General features: G+C 38.7%; 1 protein-coding gene across 1 annotated transcript in view; it reads left to right on the forward strand.

The window, feature by feature from the left end:
* The window catches only part of apba2b (amyloid beta (A4) precursor protein-binding, family A, member 2b), a 92,029-nt gene that overhangs the window by 7,261 nt on the left and 65,940 nt on the right, over nt 1–18,828 (forward strand). Inside the window, exon 2 of the mRNA XM_041779506.1 lies at nt 14,831–14,881. The gene's annotated coding sequence lies outside the window, so the exon portion shown is untranslated. The remainder of the gene's footprint in view (nt 1–14,830; nt 14,882–18,828) is intronic.

An 18,828-nucleotide genomic window follows, 5' to 3' on the forward strand; every position in this document is an offset into this window, starting at 1 on the left:
TACAATTTAAAAGCAAACAAATTCAGTTTCAAGCAAATAAATTCAGTTTCAAAAAATTAAATTCAAATTCCAATCATGCTGTTCAAATTCAAATTCAGTTTCTAGTGGCACAAATCTCAGCCCATATAAAGCACCAAAACAGGACTTGAATCGTGAAGCCTGACGGTGTTCTGTGAAGCTGACAGAGAAGTTTATGAAATTCCCTGAAGTCTGCCGACACAAACTGAGCGCTGTCTCACAGCGGCGAGTCATGCAGGCAGCGTGTAAACTCAGAGATCTCCGTAGATTCACAGTTGCAGTCATAGTGCCATATTTGCCATGAAGCCATGGCCAGTGGCTGTGTAAAAACGCAGGACAAGTGCCTGTAAACTTCATTGCATTATCTTCTCTTCCCTCATGATTTTCATGCCTCACATCATGCATGTTACGTTATATTGACAGCCAAAACAATGGCATTGTGCCACACGAATAGCCGTCCGTGCGAAACACAGCACGTCTTGCAACACACAGCACGATGTCCAAGCTTACAGCATGGGCGTATATGGATACATGACTGATTTAAGCGAAGCCTCGAGGCAGATAGTTTGCCTCAAGGATTTTTTTAAATCACTCAGATAATTCAAGGAATCGTTTCAGCCCTAATCTGCATTGATATTTAAACCAAAATGCCTTCATATCTTTAATTTCCCTTCATAGTTTTCAGTTGTTTTAAACTCTCTCGAAGAAATAATTTGTTTGATTTCATCCTGATCACAAGAATATTCAATATTCCTGTGATCAAATACAATAAAAAAATCAAGAAAGATGATCTTGGCTTAGCAAAGCAACTGAGACACAGAGGAAGTTAAAGATGTACAGGTATGTAAGTTAAAGGAAGAATAAGCAATACATCTTTTCAGATTTTGCGCAATATCACATTGTTACTGTTTGTTGTGTGCTTATATAAAATATGGCATGGTACTTTGTGGTAGAACATGAAAGGTGTATTCTACTATGCTTTTCTCTTGTTAGCTTCATGGAAAAAAGTATTATAATTTAAACCCCCAATGATTTGTTCCATGGTGTCCCCATAAATCAATGAGGTGATGCGTTTACCTCTCTTTATGGCTTTAACATGTAAATGAGCCCAAATCAGTTTCGCACTCAGTGACTAAATCAGGTCACAGTGGGAGGAAAGCAAAGTGGATAAAAAAGAGAGGAAAAAAAGAACGAAAGAAACCCTTTTCCACTGCGCTTGGTGAAAGAGAAACCCATTCAGAGCTGCATTAATCATGGGTGGCACTAAAGAATCGCTCTGAGGCGACACACCAAGAGAGACAGAGAGAGCGAAGCATTGAAACAGTCGCTAACTGGATCTGTTTGAATGACATCGGTCGGCTTTCCCTTCACAAGTGTGTCCTCTCTGGTCTTTCTTAGCATAATTAAACGTCTGATAAATATACCAATTATGCTGTTTTCATCAAATTTTTATTAACTTTTCCCAACCATGAGCTATATATTTTTATTTCCCTGAAAGTTTAAAGGGCTTCTACTTTATTCTTCATTAAAGGGGGATAAAGGGATACAATTTCTGTGACAATGACACTGGTTGTAGTTAAATAGTATTTAGGAAATCAAAACTTAGTGGCCAGTTAAATTGATACCCTTTTATACTCCCCTCTGATTCAAAGTCTAGATCCTGGTATGTGTAACTAACATTAGCTCATTGTTTATGTGTGGCCAATGTTATTCACAAGGTAAAATGTTCATACATATGAAAAAATCTTATGCATAAACAGTCTCTTACTGATTTTATGTATGTTTTGGAGCAGGTCCATCTGTTATCCACTAAAGCACACCTTTCCTCTCAACCTTAGTTATCATCAGTAGGGATGCATGTATTGGATTTTTGCCGATATTTTAAAACTCATTTTAGCCGATACCAATATTTAATTAGGCCTACATGTTTCCACTGTAAAAAAAACACCAGTTTCATCCTTTACAACAAATACATTTTTTAAATATTAGTAGGCTATTTTTTTAAAAACTGACAAAACATTTGATTTTAATCAGAAATGAAGGATGTATTGTTTTTTTTTCCAAATACAGCCATACATTAATGAAAACTTACAGTAATGTCTTTGGGTTACATGTGCATTACATGCTACATGTATTTTTAACCTATTGCGACCTCATCAGTTCGCTCCATCGAAATCTCATCTCGGAAAGATCTCTGAGAGATTCCCAACGAACTGTTTTCATCAGTTTACACTCTAATTCCAAGATTACTGCCACATACGTTCATCTTAAGGTTTGAAAATTTTCATACGTGAAGTTTGGTTACCCAACATTGTGACTATACATTTGTGTTTTAAAAATCGGAAAAGTATAATACCCCTAACCTGACACACCAGATGGATGTGTTTCACACATCCATCTGAGAAAGCTTCGATAGGAAACATTTGAGAAAAGGCAGAGGCTTTGAAAAAAAACTCTGAGTGAGATTGGATGAACGTTCTGTCTGTCACATCTCTACGGGCTAATCAGAGCAACAAAACATGTGATGTTGCTGCTATCGAATTGCGCATGCGCAGCTTCTGAGGAATAACGCATAACATGGTGACTATAGATATGTAAGTACTCGAGTTTTGTCGTTTTTGAAAAGAAAACAACTCACTGCTGTTCTTTGTTTTTTTAACAAAGAAATGTTGTCAAGTTCTGATAAAACTGGCGCTTTAGCAGCATCCAGCTAATGTCTTCCTCCATAACTGCACCAGCACTTGCTGCTGACTCTGCTGCGCCTGAAAGCACTGCCCCTCGCCAATGATTGGTCCTGTGACTTTCTAACCGGGCCCAAACGGTTCAGATTAGAGCTTTGCAAAATGGATTCACCAGTGAAAAACAAGGAAACAGGCATATCCATCTGCTTTGCAAGGTTATATTTTGCAATTTCCTTCCAAAAGATTTCATAAGATTTTAACCAGCCCTTTTAATCAGTTCATCATTAACTTACAGTTCTGAGTATTTCCTTGCAAATTTAAACAGTAAGTTAGCATGAGTTAGAAGACCTCATCTTAGTGTACGGTTAGAGTTATAAAAGGTCGTGTGTTTGTGTTTGTATTATAATTTGTGTGGTACTAATGTGTGTAGGCATGGCCTAAATGTATCCATTTTACCTGCCCTTCCTCTGCTTTGTGAGTCATAGGATAGCTCCTCTCCTCAGGTATGCACTTATGTCCTTACCTATACTCAAGATGCATTCACCAAACTAACTCATTAGCAGGCACATTTGTTTGAGGAGCAGCATGATATTAGCATATAGATGTGCAGAGAGTCTCACCTGCTGCTGTCGTTGGGCTGTGCAGACAGATTCACATCTGGTAAATTTCTTTTCTCTATCATGAGAGAGTGCTACAATTCAAAGTAACAATATCATCCATAGATGCAGAGGTAAATGTATTTCCATATAAAACGCTGTGGACTGTTGTTATTGAAACATGGCAAATGTGATTCAGGCTGAATCCACAATTGCTTTGTGGTAGCACCTTCTGATTCATTATTGCTACAGCCAGAGAAGTTTGTTGATTGACAGTGCTGATGATTGTTCATCATTTGTGTGATAAAGTTAATGGGGAGACACCAGATGGTTGTTTTATATATGGTGTGAGACTTGCTTGGAGATGTACTTGGAAAGGAAAGGGCAAAAAAGGGACAAGAATTGTTTTTATGCTTCTGTTTAAGAACTTATTTAGGCAGTCATTTGTATGCTAGTCTTACCAGCAATCTTCTCAAAAATTGTTATTTTTGAGAGATTAAGGAGCAGGGGCACAGACAGCCTAGCAGTAAAGTCATGCACCATGCACTCTGGTGGCCTAGGTTCAAGTCCAGTCAGGGGCTCAACCACACTCTCAAACCTGCTTCTGACTCTATCCACTGCCCTATCTTTACAATAAAGGCAAAAAAGCCCCTAACAATACAGTTCCACTTAGAGATTGTATCAGACAACATCTTGATCATGCCAGAGTTATTTTTGCAGGGTTCCTACAGTCTGCAGGGTTCCAATAGTCTACAACTGCAAATGTAATATTTAAGGCTTCAAAGTCTTAAAAAGTCAGATTTTAACCCAGCACTTTATTTTAGTCCTCTTCCTCAGCAAATTCTTGCATAAATTCTCCAGAATTCAGGGAGTTTAGTGTTGGATGTTCTGCATTTCCTGGTGGAGAACCCCCAGCTCCCTCTCTGATTTGATCTGGTTAACTGTGATCAAATACCCTTTGTACTGTTGTGAAACTTTAGTCCAGTTCTCTAATATCTTGGCTACCAGGGTGCCCACTTAAAATCCATGCAGTTCAGACTTATTTTGACAGGTTTTCCTCACCAAAGGCATTATTCTGCATTAAATGTGCCAGAAACCATCAAATTTCAGTATTTATGACCCCACAAATTCTCTGCGCTATACCATTTCACATTTTATAAGTACATTAAATCCCTAAATTCAGCTTTGGTCCAGTATACTGAGTAATATAATATGCCTTTCAATTCTGACCCTTCAATGGTATTCAAAAAGTGTTATTACTTTAAGTCTTAAATACAATTTTTAGTAGCATGTAGGAGCCATATTCTGACTTTATTTATTCTCCGCCACGGAGGTTATGTGATCGGGTGGGTTTGTTTGTTCATTTGTTTGTAGTTTTTAAGTCAAAAAGTCATGGACGGATTTTCATGACATTTTCAGGAAATGTCAGAAATGGCGTAAGAAAGAACTGTTTAGATTTTGGGACTGATCTGGATCACCATCTGGATCCAGGAATTTTTTAAAGGAATCTGTGCTATTGGGTGATAGGGCTAATGGCGGAGGTCTGCGCTGTTACCACTTTACACCAGGAGATTGCAGACATAAGTAACTTATTCAACGTTTTGGAGTTTATAGAGTTTGAAAGACGCACACCCAGTCGAGGAGACGAGTCGGAGGGTAACAAAGAGAAAGACAGCGAATTGTAGCAAGAATACTCACAATGCTGGGAGGAATATTCACCCTCTGCCATGACTTCCACATGTAGTGAAGCCAGTGCTTTGCCTCACTGTGTCCCCACCCCACTGGGGAGGGTTTAATTGGCGAATTAGATTTTGGGAGTGATCCGGATCATCGACTGGATCCAGGAATGTTTTTAAAGGATTCTTCACTATTGGGAGATAGGGATAATGGCGGAGGTCTTCGCTCTCTGAGTGCTTTTCTAGTTAATAAATAATTTAAGGTATTACCTAGGCTCAGTCCCAGAAAACTCACAAAACATTGTCATTTGAAAAGTAATTTTTAAAATAATGTAAAACAATATGTAATGTTGTAGCTGGTCTTGTAATATTGTTGTTTATTTTGGTTTATAGCTTTAAAAGATCTTTAATTATTACACTGAAAAAAATATCCTTACGATTTTAAGATTGACTTCAGATTGTGTTACTACTGCAGCGTCCCATTTTACATGTATAGGTTATGAGTTTTAGTTACAGTCGAGTTTAGTTTCTTTTAAGATGTACTTCAAACTTTAACACAAAAGCTGAAAGTGAATGCTGGTTCTTGTTACTGCTTTTTTCAGATGTGTTTTTTTTACTTTTTCACCCCTATAATTTTGGTTTGATTTGATGTAACCTCAACTATCAGTGCTTTGGACAGCACATTAACCTTTAAGAGAAAGGTTGGTGAGGTTGATTGAGGGGACTGCATATCAGGCAGTGACTGACATACAGTCATTTCTCTGTGATGTCTGTTATTGTGTGTTGTAGTGAAGGCTGCCAAAAATAGTGACACCTCAGAACCTACAGGTAAAATATCAAAGACCAAACACAGCAGGTGCCTTCACAGCTCCATCCTAAAATTTCTGCTTTGTTCTGCTGTGTTGTATGTAGGCCATCCTCCTATTGCTGTTATTCACCCACCTCATGGGTTACAATGTTGGAGCAGGGAAGATCATGTTACACTAAGCACTGTCAGAAAGCCGCTTTAGAGGATATACTGTCTATTTCTGGGTCTGTTCTGTTTTATGGTCTCTGGATTTGAAGGATGATGTAACAATACTTTCATTTTTTCCCCCACAGCCAACTTTATTAGGCAGTGTTTCCATACACGCAGTGCCGGGAGACAGTATTTGCCCCCTTTCTGATTCCTGATTTTTTTTTTTTTTTTTTTTTTTGCATGTTTATCACACTTTAATGTTTTGGATCACCAAACCAATTTTAATAACTCACAAAGAGAACCCAAGTAAATGCAAAATGCAGTTTCTAAATGATGATTTTATTTGTTAAGGGGAAAAAAAATACAAACCTATCTGACACTATGTGGAAAAGTAACACCCCCCCCCCTTTTAAATCATGAGTTAACTGTGATTAACCACAGTTCTTGGAATGCTTAGTTCAGTTTCACTGGCCACACCCAGGTCTGATTACCGACAGTTTTGTTGGATCAAGAATAAACTTAAATAGAAGCTGTCAGGCAAAGTGTAAAGTAGGCTACAAGATCTCTAAAAGAAACACATCATGCCACGATCCAAAGAAATTCAAGAACATATGAGAAAAAAGTGATTGAAATCTATCAGTCTGGAAAAGGTTAAAAAGCCATTTCCAAGGCTTTGGGACTCCAGTGAACCATGGTCAGAGCCATTATCCACAAATGGAGAAAACTTGGAACAGTGGTGACAGTCCCAGGAGTGGTTGACCAACCAAAATTACTCCAAGAGTGCAACAACGACTCATCCAGAAGGTCACAAGAGAATCCAGAATGACATCCAAAGAACTGCAGGCCTCATTGGCCTCAGTTAAGATCAGAGTTCATGACTCAACCATTAGAAAGACACTGGGCAAAAATGGCACCCATGGGAGAGTTCCAAGGCCAAAACCACCGCTGACAAAAAGGAACACAAAGGCTCGTCTCACATTTGCAAAAAAACATCTTGATGATCCCCAAGACTTTTGGAGAAATATTCTGTGGACTAACAAGACAAAAGTTAAACTTTTTGGAGGGTGTGAGGCCCATTACATCTGGAGTAAAAATAACAGCATTTGATAAAAAGAAAATCATGTCAACAGTCAAACATGGTGGTAGCAGTGTGATGGTCTGGGGCTACTTTGCTGCTTCAGGACCTGGGCCACTTGCTGTGGTTGATGGAACAATGAATTCTGCTGTCTACCAGAAAATCCTGAAGGCCAACATCTGGCCATCAGTTCGTGCCCTCAAGCTTAAGCGCTCTTAGGTTATGCTGCAGGACAACGACCCAAATTGTCCACCCATTCAGGGGTGGACTTGTTACCAGCAAGTCCACCGCTGAATGGTTAAAAAAAAAAACAACTAGGTTCTTGAGTGAGTTATAGTCCAGACTTAAATCCAATTGAGATGCTGTGGTACGGCCTTAAACAGGCAGTTCATGCTGGAAAATCCTCCAATATGGCTGAGTTAAAACAATTCTGCGAAGAAGAGTGGGTCAGAATTCCTCCACAGCGATGCAAACGACTCATCACCAGTTATCACAAATGCTTGATTTCAGATATTGCTGCCAATGGTGGCCCAACCAATTATTAGGTTCAGGGGGCAATTACTTTTTCACACAGGGCCAGATAGGTTTGGATTTTTTTCCCCCTTAAGAAATAAAATCATCATTTAGAAACTGCATTTTGCAATTACTTGGGTTATCTTTGTGAGATATTAAAATTGGTTTGATGATCCGAAACACTGAAGTGTGATAAATATGCAGGAAATCAGGAATCAGAAAGGGGGCAAATACTTAATCACGTCACTGTCGATGATACTCTGGTGAGTCGCCCAGGTATGTTTATGGCCCATTAAGTGTGATTGCAGAGCATTTATTTGCAATGATGACATGACTGCTATTGTAATTGAGTGCAAGCGAAAGAGAGTAACTTCATTACTTAGGCCCATGACCCCCTGGTGGCTAGTTTTCTGGCTGGCCTTGTTTTCTCTCCCTTTGTGGATTCCAGGAAAAGACCTGCCTGGTGGTGCTTGTTGGTCGAATGACTGATGTAAGGTCTGTGATGAACACAAGTTCAAGAGAGTTTAACGTTTCATCCTACAACATGAAATACATCTGAAATGTGCCCCACCTTTGTATTTTTTATCTTTTCACGTCTTGTTAAAGGCGGTATCTAAAAGACAGCTAACAAGGACTACAGCGTTTGTCGGGAAGACTATATGTCATCATCCGAAGCGCGGCAAGTGAGCCTGCTGCTAACTTGTTTCCGCGGGTGATGACATTAAATTCAGTTGACTGCATTGTAGTTCAATATAGCATAACGTTAGCTTTTTACTTTCGCCAGTTAGATTAACGAACCAGATATGATGTATATATGATCAATTTATGAATATTATCTTTATGAACAAAATGTGTAAGTTTCAAAAACTTTTATTGAACACAGATCTTATTTTCAGTAATAATCCAAACACCTATTGAAAAATCCCATAGGCCTGATGCTGAGGGAACCCATGCTGCGCTAACATCCGGGTTTGCCTACAAAATTAGTAAATTAGTAAATTCACCTTATAAGATACTTTTTATCCGAACAGTTCAGTAAAACACTGAGGGCACAGTTGGAAGAATGTACTCTTCATATTGTGTTATTGTTTTGGTTGAGAGCCCCCTGGTGGTGGAATTTTACATACTGTGCGTTTAAGTTTTGGGTTAATGATTTTGTTAAGCACTGTCTGGATACACAAACAGACCACAGTGGAAATGGTACACAGTATTTAACTAATTGCACTGGCTCGGCATCAAAGCCCTTCTCGTACCTTGTTATTCAAGGGTTGAGGAGCCATTTCAAAGGTCAGAATAAAGGTTCCACGACTCAGCAGTACGCTCAGAAACCATCAGTTGATTTGATGCTACATGCTGAAACTAGAACAGTCTGTGCTGACCTCTTCGCCTCAGGTGAGTGGAGGCGAGTCAAGGAATACTAATGAGAGAATTAATAGAAGTGGGTTTAAACCGAAGAGAAAAAGGAACTTAAAAATACCACAGTGTGATTTTGACACATTGCTTAAAAACACTGCACAGTGTTCTTGGATAAAGCTTAAACTGGATAATTGGAGTGATTGCCATCTTTCTTTGGATGTGTTTTGTTTTCCTTTAACACTAAAAGCTAAACATCACCAAGAGTAAACCTGCAGGTAAGGACAACCCATCTGGACTGTTTAGAACCAGCAGCTTGTTTATCTCTGCCAAGTCTTCGTGCCATCTCATTTCATCCTCCATTCCAGCTCTGGGTGCCTTAGGTCTGTAATTCAGAAAAGGGAGCTTAGTTATTGCTCTGGGACAGGAGGTCAAGGCAGCATGGCAGTGAGCAACCTTGTAAAAATGTTGACAGGGTGTAAAATGCCAGAGAACAGCTTATGCAGGGTTTTAGAGCGAACAGGGTACTGTAAGCCTTTGCCTGTCATGACAGTGGAGGGTGCAAGGAAGGAGATCAATGCTCATAGATTTCCTGCAGGAGGCGTGTAGGTGTGCATACAAGTGTGTTGTGTATCTGTGTTTGTGCTCAAACATGTATGTCGGTACTGATGTCTGCAAATGAATCCCATCGAAATGCCTCTTCTGCTTCATGTTCAGCCTTTGTTGTAGGGCATTAGAGACATGTTAATAGCTTTAGAACATATCAGAACAATCATCCTTATGTAATGTCATGACAGATGAGGATTTTCCACAGTTTCCTACCCTAAAACTCAAGAATGATCAAACATTTGCTGTGAGCATGATCTTTGCATCCTTTCCATGATAATAGTGCCATAGAATAACACATTTCATGAGTAAAGGAAATTAATGCCACATGCAGTGATCATGCTGAGCAAGCATACTATTTTGTTTAAAGCTCTTTTTTTGTCTAATTACAGGGTGCGTGATTTTATAGAAGAACCACACATGTTTATTTCCTTCTGTTAAATTTCGGTGTCATATTTTTTCGATTCAATATCATTGTCCTTTTATTTTCTGGGATCTGTGGTTGTGGCACATTGTTAAACAACTCTTGAATACTGTGATTAGTCAGCACTGAAGTCGCAGACAAAAAAAGGAAGCTGTTTGCAGCTATGAATAAAAATAGTGAATGATGTACCACGTTTAGGTTAACACAGAAAATATAAAACAAATGTGAATTTACAATTTTTACTCCATAAAAGTATAATAGTGTTAGAATTGAGGCCAGAACAGTCGCCCAAGAAGCCTAGATTGCAGCAGATTTGAGTATTTTCCTTTTTTTCTTTGGGCAGGTCGTAATTGTGATGTGCTGAGTGTTTTGTCTCAAACACTGTAGCTGCAGTGTGCTGCAGTGTGAGACGGACCTGTGGGACCAATTCAAGCCTCAGGGCTTTATTCAGGAGGAAGAGGGGAGCCGTGGTGGGTGCAGTGGTGGTTAGATGGGAAAAATACTGCCATTGTAACTCATTTAAAAATATTTGTGTGTTATAGTTTTCTCGTAACACATGAACATGGCATTTTTCATACTAATCAAGCATGGGGTACAGAAATCTTTTCACACTGTGTTTGAGACTCACCTCCCATCTGAAATATGAGATTTAGTCTTCTCCAACAACATTGGTTAATAATATTACATTTCTATAAGATATAAACATATCTTTGATTATTTAATGCTGGGTAACTTGAGGAGCAAGCACCAGAGTTGCTGTTTTCATCACTACATTTGTCTGCTCTGCTTTTCTCTTTGCATTATGCTCAGACATCTCTACCCTTTTCCTTTCCTCTCAACCTAACTTTGTATTCCTTTGGCAGCTATTGCTGATCACTCACTGCTCAAAAGACAGTTTACCTCTTTTCTTTATTCCCCTTCTCCAACACTTGGCAAGATAAACACCTCTGCAAAGGAGTAAACATCATGCACTGCACCATATTTTAAGTTCTATGTTAAGTCAAAATTTTGAAGCAGTTTTTTAATAGCTGCCATTTGGACCAGAAATTACAGCATTCCAAGTGGCGAGAGATATTTTTGTGTATTTGTGTGAAGGTGTAAATCATGACAGGTACACAGTTCTGTTAATACACTTGTCACAGAGTGAAATTTTAAGTGTAGAAAATTAGGTTTTTAATGTTTTTATTATCAGTTTCAATGACAAATAAATTATTTATTTAATAATAGTTCATAAAATATTTTGCACTGATAGTTTATTTAATTAATTTATTAATTAGGTGGAATGTAGATATACAAGATATTGATTTTTTTCTGATAATTAAAATCAATGCCAATATCTATAGATTCATTTGAGCAGATATCAATATTAATATCTATGTAAAAATGTAGTTCAGACACAAAGCTTCAGTTCTTTAAATGCATTTGATGTTTAATGAGTGAGGATGAACAGAGAAAGGCCTCAGCTGATGCTGGTCCTGCCCAACACTCCAGAAATATATTCATGCATATGGCCCATATTTACATCTAATGTACACCAATATTTATAGTCAATATACCTGTTGTAAATATCAACTGCTTATTATATTTTTTAAGCTAATACAGTCATGGACGAAAGTATTGGCACCCCTGGAATTTTTGAATTTTTCCAGAAAATACACCATTTCTCCCAGAAACTGTTGCAATTACAAATGTTTTTGGTATACATGTGTTTATTGCCTTTATGTGCATTGGAACAACAAAAAAAATCTGAAGAAAAACTACAAAGTTGACACAATTTTACACAGAACTCAAAAATGGGCTGGACAAAATGATTGTCACCCTTTTAAAATTGTGGGTAAATCATTTTATTTCAAGCATGTGATGCTCATTTAAACTCACCTGTGGCAGTAACAGGTGCTGGCAATCTAGAAATCACACCTGAAGCCAGTTAGAATGTATTAAAGTTGACTCAGCCTTTGTGTTATGTGCCTGTGTGTGTCACACCAAGCATGGAGAAGAGAAAGAAGAGCCCAGAATTGTCTGAGGACTTAGGAAGCAAATTGTAGAAAAATATGAACAATCTCATATTTTCAAGACCATCTCCAGAGATCCTGAAATTCCTTTGTCCACTGTGTGTAATATAATCAAGAAGTTTATAACCCATGGAACTGTGACTAATCTCCCTGGACGTGGACGGAAGAAATATTGACAAATGAATGCAAGCAGGATAGTTGGATTGGTGGATAAACATCCTCAGTCAACTTCCACACAAATTCAGGCTGTCCTGCAGACTCAGTGTGCAAAAGTGTTGGCTCGGACCATACGTTGTAATCTGAATGAGATGAAGCACTATGGCAGAAGACCGAGGAGAACCCCACTGCTGACAAAGAGACATAAAAAAGCCAGACTGGAGTCTGCAAAAATGTACCTGAGTAAGCCTCAATCCTTCTGGGAGAACATTTTGTGGACAGACTAAGGTAGAGCTTTTTGGAAAAGCACGTCATTCCACTGTTTACAGAAAACAGAATGAGACCTACAAAGAAAAGAACACAGTACCTACAGTCAAACATGGTGGAGGTTCAAGGATGTTTTGGGGTTGTTTTGCTGCCTCTGGCACTGGGTGCCTTGACTGTGTGCAAGGAATCATGAAATCTGGAGACTATCAAAAACTTTTGGGCTGCATTGTAGGGCCTAGTGTCAGAAAGCTAGATTTGCATCAGAGGTCATGGGTGTTCCAGCAGGACAATGACCCAAAACATACCTCAAAAAGCACCAAGAAATGGTTGAAGACAAAGCGCTGAAGAGTTCTGAAGGGGCCAGAAAAAAGTCCAGATCTAAATACCATTGAACACCTATAGAGAGATCTTAAAATTGCTGTTGCAAGAAGCACTCTTCAAATCTGAGAGACCTGGAGCAGTTTGCAAAAGAAGAGTGGTCCAAAAAATCCAGTTGAGAGGTGTAAGAAGCTTGTTGATGGTTATAGGAAGCGATTGGTTTCAGTTATTTTCTTCCAAGGGTGTGCAACCAAATATTAGGTTGAGGGTGCCAACAATTTTGTCCAGCCCATTTTTTGAGTTTTGTGTAAAATTCTGTCAATTTTGTCTTTTTTTTCTTCAGATTTTTTTGTTGTTCCAATGCACATGAAGGAGATAAACACATGTATACCAAAAACATTTGTAATTGCAACAGTTTTGGGAGAAATAGAGTATTTTCTAGAAAAATTCCAGGGGTGCCAATACTTTCGTCCATGACTGTATCTGCTAATACTGATATCATGCCATTAATATCATGCATCCCTAGTAGAGTTCCTGGTATAAATGCATTTGATGTTTGCTTAATAAGCCTATTGACTTATTACTAAGCTTTTATTTTCATATTCTTGTGCAACTTTTTTAAGCATTGCATTTGGCATCTTACACCTGCCATTTCGACTCCCTCCTGTTTTCACCACTTCAGCCCACTGGCTGTGTAAAAGAGCCATCATACTACCAATGGTGTGTATGCTGCTGGTGTGATACACGTTATCTGTTCCCACCGCTGTGAAGGGACAGCAACTTGAGGTCTGTCACAGGGGGGCTTAGGACGGGAGGATAGGGTGTGACATGTGGCCCTGGCTTAGCGGCAGATGGTGAAGAAATGTTGTAAGGGTTTAGAAGAATATTGCTCAGCTAAAGTTGCTGTTGCTCTAACTTCTGCCCTGAAATCTTGCCATGGTCCAGTCACTCTGCTGTAGTCAAACCTCTGTCTCAACCAATAGAAGTCATGAAATCCCTGTCATGAAAAAATAATGATAAATCCTGTCAAATTCATGTAACCTCAGCTCTTTGTTAATTTCCTGCTTATTATTCTAGCAGATAGATGTTTTCTCAGCCTTTGATAGCATGCAATGTATTTGTTTTTAGGGATGCATGATGTTAGATTTTTGCTAATATTCAATATGATAATATTTCCAAATTAATTTTCTCAGATACAAATATGGATTTTTAAATGTAGTTCAGACTTAAAACTTTGAGAATGAACAAATGAAGAAATTTCAGTCTTCACAGCAGACTTTGTAAGGAATGATGATGAATAAAGAACAACTTCAGCTGACATAGGTCTGTTGCTCCAGCCTAAAACTCCACTAATTTATTCCACTACTTGTTCATGCAGCCAGAATTAACAGCTAATATTTTTATAGCCAGAATATCTGCTGTAAATATCAGCATATCCGACAATGTACTTATGCTACTACAGTGTATGCCGATACAATATCATGCTGATAATATTGGGCATCCCCATTTGTCTTGTATGTTTAATATTTGCAAATTGTAAGTGCATTTCACTTAGACTAAGCTTATTTGTCTTGTACATTTAAAGCATAAAGTGCAATTAATGCAACAAAATAAATTTAGCCCAGGCACATTCTTACCCCAAATTTACTATTATTATGATCCCTGATGATGTGTAATATCTCACAAGTTTTTTTCATATTGACTCTGCAAAAAAAAAATATTGTTTTTACTTGTTGTTTAATTGTTGCATCAAAGATTTTAAAGGATTTGGAAAGCCTGTTTTTCTTCTGGTTGTGGAGCTGCTTAGACCTTTATAATAAAATCCTCTTCAATAGTAAAATTCAAACATGCCCCAGTGTTAGTTTTTTCCTGCAGGCATCCTTTCTTCTACACACATTCTCTCACTACTATGATCCTGCTGTAACATCCATTTTTTAATATATTAAAGTTTATTTCTCTTAATAAACATATCTCAGTGGGATTAGACATTTTAACTTTTAATTGGGTCACAGCATTGGTGCTCAGGTGCTCATTCTCATCATGGCCCTTTGTACCTGCTGCATATTCAGGCAGTGGAGAGCAATCAAAGTTCAATCTTCATACTGAACTGTGTGTCTTTCATGTGGGTTGTCAGTTTGATGCTCAGTTTGACGCTCTCTCTCCTTTTGTTTTTTTAGGTCATCGCCTGGAGCAATCAGTGGAGCTGCTCTGCCTACCTACAGATACTAGTAAGTTAGCCGCACTGTGCCTTGGCAGCTTATAACAATATAATGTTGTGCTGCAGAGTGTGGGAGGTATTTTTGAAAGTGCCACATCAAAACAGAAAAGAAAAGCTCCTTGAAACTGTAGAGGAAGTTTAGACCGGACGAAAGGATGACAGCAGTTATAGGATGACCACTGACCTGTTGATGGACATTGATCAGGCAGACATGCCACCTCTGAGTCTTGGGGAGGTCCTCAGCTTTCCTGGCTGTCCTCTGAGTTGTGGCGCTCAGAGGACAGTCAGTAAAAGGAGTGAAATAATGAGAAAAACAGTGAAGGAGGAAATGATGAGAAAGAATATGGACTAAAAGGGTGAGATACAGTGCCTATAAAAAGTATTCACCCCCTTGCATGTTTTACCCTTTTATTGATTTTAAAAATCAGTCATGGTCAATATAATCTGGCTTTTTTAGACAAGGAAAATTACAAAACAAAAAAACAACTCTTTAATGTCAAAGTGAAAACTGACTTTTTCAAAGTAATGTCAATTAAATAAGAATATAGAAGGTAAAGTAAGTGACATACATATTAGTCTCACAATTTGTGAAATGGGGATCACCTGAGTGCAGGGAATGTGTCTCAGTTGATGGTAGTATGAAGGTACCTGTGTCTGGAAGTCCAGTCACTGGTTAATCAGTATTCCCGGCTAGAATTACACCGTGAAGACAAAAGAACACTTAAAGCAACTCAGAAAAAAGGTTAAGAAAAAGTTTAAGTCGGCAGATGAATACAAAAAAACCACTCCAAGGCACTGAACATCCCCCAGAGGTAAGTTAAATCCATCATTAAGAAATGGAAGGAATGTGGCGCATGTGTAAATCTGCCTAGCAAGAAGGAGACTAGTGAGTAACTAACCGAACGTCACCTGCTCTTGCCGTTGTAACAAAGCACGGTTAACAAAGTCAGTGTGCCGTCTCTGTCAGCCTGCCTGGGGCTTTAACCCAAGCTGTGTGCCGCTTTGACTGGTCTCAGTTAGGTGGCTTAAACAACTGTTTAAATGTGTGTTTTAACTTATGACTTTTTTTAAGTCCATGATGAGTTAAAGATCCAAGCTCCAGCATTAAACAAGGTTAATGAAGCTGCTTTACACTATCTGCATAAAGTGGTTCAGCAGCCAAAGCTAAGTTAAATCAACGATTAACGCGCTACTTCCATCTAGATCTTCAAAGTAAGAGTCTGTGGTTGTTATTTGCTGGATTTTGGGCAAAAAATGGTTGTTCTTTGTGTGTTTGCTTGAATCTGGCTTTAAAAGCTAAGAAATCCCATCAATCTATCCACTTTCTATACCGCTAATCCTGTTGGGGTATAGACAGACAACCAGGCATGCTGCTTAGGAATCCCAATTAGGTCAAATGTTTCATGCCCATTTTTACTGCTTAATCTCTCTTTTTGCAACCAGGGTCAAAAACGGTGTGGTCTGGCAAAGAGTCATGCAAAATATCTGAACTGATTTTGACAAGGCTAAAATGACTGACAAGTGGGTACGTTGTTGCTCTTTACAGGGAGACTTAAAGTCCGCCTCAGCTCCACCTTTTTGCTTGTTTCTAGATTGATCAAAATTTAGATTGAGATTGCTTTTTATACATGGCACATTGGAACATAGAAACTTTTTTTTCAGTGTTGAAAGCAAAAACAGAACTCCTCTGTTTTACTTCTGAGCTTAGACACAAACTCCAGACAAGACAACTCAATCACTTCACTATGTTAGTATTTTTACACTACAGAGAAAAACTGAGAAATATCACACTTTCATTGCTTTGTAATTACTGCAAAACAAACAGCAAACTATCTGAAAAAACATATCGACAACTATGTTATGTTTTTAATTTTACTGCTGTTTTGTCATTGAAATTTGTTTCACACCACTGATGTTAGTTATCTCATTTGTAAATATGTTAACAAGACACCAGCTGCCATAAAGTTTTAGCTTAAACATTGTGATGGAGGCACAAGGTTAGAAGTCAAGGGGAGAAAATGAGAAAGAAGGCAGCTTGATTCTTTATGGAGAAGGAGGAGGAACACCATCTTGGGAGAATCCTGCTGAAGACATACTGTAAAGAGGTGGAGAGATGAGATAAAAAAAAAAAAACAGTTGAGCAATCCAAAGTGTTGTGAGCCTCCCAACACTGCCTTCCCTCATCATTTATTAATATTCTGCTAGAATATTCAGCCTCTCTGGTACAGCTCCGTCCTCCTAGAGAGAGAGAGAAAGAGAGAGAGAGAGAAATTAATAGAGCTCTGTTTCATCCCGACACTCAACAGTGTACCACAGATGCTGTTGTTGTAGTCACTCTGATATCATCCGTCATCTAACAACTCCTTCCATCCATTTGTCATATCTGCTTATTTTTATGTTAACTGTTCATTCTGATACCAACCTTTTGTGTAAAGATAAAATAGAAAGGTCAGAGCAGTTTTTTAGGGTGACCGTGGCCCATAATGCAGTCTAAACAGAGCTATGATTTCAGAACGCCTCACAACCATAACTCACTCTCTCTTAGTCTGTAATCAGTCTCAAAATAGGTCTCCATCCATCTGCATGTCACTGATATGGGAAATCCATGGCTGTTATGACTCATTCAGGGAACTTTAGAGCTAGACTAGTTTTTGGGGGATTGCTGCATTTGAATTTTGAGTCATCCAGTGTGCAGTGCAGTTATGTGTGCTCAGTCTGCCAGCTGCTATGCTTCACTTATTTTGATTAAATCCTTTGAAGATGAAGGCAAGGACAAAGAATCTGGCCATCCCGTAACTTGTTATAAATCATCAAAAGCCAGAGCTGCTCAATTAATGTGTACATTGGCTCTGTGATACCACACTGAGAATGTAGAGATAGCTAACCCCTAAGTCTGGAGGTAATTTGATGCCAGGCTGTGAAGTAAGGCTCATCTGTTATCACATATGCTGTTAACTGTGTGACAAATCATTTATAGTTTCCCTTGCTTCGTCTCTCCTCTGCAGTCTGCAGAGATTGCAACTATGTGAAAATGTAAAAGAATCCTAACCTTGCAAAGCAGATGGATACGCCCGTTTCCGTGTTTCTTACTGGTGAATCCATCTTGCAAAGCTCCCGTCTGAACCGTTTGGTCCCAGTGAGAAAGTGACAGAACCAATCAGCGACAAGGGGCAGTACTTTATGGCGCGGTGGAGTTGTGACGTAAGCAAGCAGCAACAAGAGGACAGTGCAGTTATGGCGGAAGAGATTAGCACGGATGCTGCTAAAGCACCAGTTTTATCAGATATTTACAACATTTCTTCGTTAAAAGAAGAACGAAGAGTAACTAGAGTTTTTTTCTTTTCATAAACAACAAAAGTCGTGTACTGACATGTCTACAGTTGCCAAGGTTCAAGTTATGCAGTTCTGTATGGAGTTTACTCCTCGGTAGCATCTACGTCACATGTTTTGTTGCTCTGATTGGCCCGTACAGATGTGACAGACAGATTGTATATCCAATCACCCTCCAAGTTTTTTTTCAAAGCCTCTGCCCTCCCAAACGCTGTGTATGAGACGTTTTCCAGATGGATGTTTGAAACAAATCCATCTGGCGTGTCAGGTTAAAAGAATCCCCTGTTTGTGCACAAATGTACTGTATGAATATCCTCACCTACGTCATAAAGTTGCGTGAAAATTAAATGCTTGATATAATTTAGTCAAATTTGCCAACCTACTGGCACAAAATATGATGTTGCAATAAGGTCTGAGAGGGCTGGGAACAAAAACAGGTAAGATTAAAAATTTCCACCGAGTGTCCATCAGCCCCCTGTCTCCCCTGAAAGTAAGGAAGCTTACATAATATGCATTAACAAGTAAACAGCAAGACACAGAGTAACATGCTGAAACTTAAGAAGGCCAGTTACTAGTCATTTTCACACTAAGATTACCACATTTTAAGTAGGCAACTCCTTGTCTTAA

The sequence above is a fragment of the Cheilinus undulatus genome, linkage group 1, assembly GCF_018320785.1.
Source record: "Cheilinus undulatus linkage group 1, ASM1832078v1, whole genome shotgun sequence".
NCBI lineage: Eukaryota > Metazoa > Chordata > Actinopteri > Labriformes > Labridae > Cheilinus > Cheilinus undulatus.